Below are 2,467 nucleotides of genomic sequence, written 5' to 3'. Positions count from 1 at the left end.
CTGACAAACACACACACACACGTACACACTGATAAACACACACACACACGTACACACTGACAAACACACACACACACACACGTACACACTTACAAACACACACACACACACACACACACACACACACACACACACACACACACTGACAAACACACAGACACACACACACACACACACACACACACACACACGCACGCACACACACTGACAAACACACACACACACACACACGTACACACTGACAAACACACACACACACACACAAACAGACAAACAAATACACACACACACAAACACACAAACAGACAAACAAATACACACACACACACGTACACACTGACAAACACACACACACACACACACACACACACACACACACACACACACACACACACACACACACACACGTACACACTAACAAACACACACACACACACACGCACACGCACACGCACACCTATACACACACACACACTTACAAACACGCACACACGCACACACACACACGTACACACTGACAAACACACACACACACACACACACACACGTACACACTGACAAACACACACACACACACACACACACACGTACACACTGACAAACACACACACACACGTACACACAGACAAACACACACACACACACACACACACACACACACACACACACACACACACGTACACACTGACAAACACACACACACACACACACACACACACACTGACAAACACACACACACACACACACTGACAAACACACACACACACACACACACACACACACACACACACACACACACACACACACACACACACACACACACACACACACACACACACACACACACACACACACACACACACACACACACACACACACACAAACAAGGAAACAAATACAAACATACACAGATAGATAGATATAATTTTTTTTTTTTTTCTGATAATTTCCTTCAAGATTGCAATTTAAATAGATAATAAATTTGTAATTTCTTCTAATCTAATGGTAAATTATGTTTTTGATAAGATTTGACCATTTTAACTAACGTAATTAAGAGAAAATTCAATGATTTTAAATGATTTTGACGATTATGATATTTTGATAATGATTTATTCATAATTTGATAATAATTAACAATGATAATAGATATTAAATTTGTGATTAAGGGCGATTATATTAGAAGAATTACAAAGCGAATCTTTCAAAATTATTTTGTAATTTTAACGAAAATGTATTGTTCCCTTCCCCCCCCTCCCCTGCCCCCCATATCTAAGACATTGATTTATTTTTGTCAATTGATAATTGTGTTTGAATTGAGAATTAGTTGATTTTTTGTTTTTTTTTGTTTGTAAAATAATTAATTTGTATTCTTTTGTGTCCCTCCCTTCATTAATAATTAAATATATATATATATATATTCATACATATTGAAGAAAAAGAATATACAAAGACAGAACAAAGATAAAAACATCCATCCTAGCTCCCTCTCACCCCCCCCTAAAAAAACATATACAAAAAATATATACATATACAAAAAAAGAAGAAAAAATAATGAAATAAAAGTAAAAATACGAACCTAAAAACTATTTGTTCCAGCTCTCTCTTTCCCTACCGCCCCCCCACCTCCAAGAGAAAATCAAACAAAATTAATCATAACATTTACTAAAAACAAACAAAAACAAAAACAAAAAAATACGAACCTAAAAACTATTTGTCCCCGCTCTCTCTTTCCTACCTCCCCACCCTCCTTACCCTCCCTCCCTCCCTCCAAAAAAATGAAATAAAAAACCTAATCTCTCTATATCTCTTCCATCCTATTAAAAAACATGAAAAAAAATCCTCTCTCTCTATCCCTCTTCCCTCAAAATTAAAAGTTCAAAATTCTAATCTCTCTTTATCTCTTCCATCCTATTAAAAAAAGCAAAAAAAATCCTCTCTCTCTAAACCCTCTTCCCTCAAAATTAAAAAAATAAAAATCCTAATCTCTCTCTATCTCTCCCATCCTATTAAAAAAACGAAAAAATATCCTCTCTCTCTATACCCTCCTTTCTCAAAATGAAAAAAATAAAAAACCTAATCTCTCTATATCTCTCCCATCCTATTAAAAACAAACAAAAAACAGTAACTCTCTAAACCCTCTTCCCTCAATATTAAAAATTAAAAATCCTAATCTCTATATATCTCTTCCATCCTATTAAAAAAAAACAAAAAAAAAATCCTCTCTCTCTATCCCTCTTCCCTCAAAATAAAAAAATAAAAATTCTAATCTCTTTATATCTCTTCCATCCTATTAAAAACAAACAAAAAACAATAACTCTCTATACCCTCTTCCCTCAAAATTAAGAATTAAAAAACCTAATCTCTCTATATCTCTCCCATCCTATTAAAAAAAGCAAAAAAAATCCTCTCTCTATATACCCTCCTTTCTCAAAATTCAAAATTCAAAATCCTAATCTCTCTATATCTC

This window comes from Penaeus japonicus, unplaced genomic scaffold (genome assembly GCF_977035675.1).
Source record: "Penaeus japonicus unplaced genomic scaffold, GWHDUDI00000001_assembly GWHDUDI00001464, whole genome shotgun sequence".
NCBI classification, from domain to species: domain Eukaryota; kingdom Metazoa; phylum Arthropoda; class Malacostraca; order Decapoda; family Penaeidae; genus Penaeus; species Penaeus japonicus.
Note: the sequence above shows the minus strand (reverse complement) of the source record.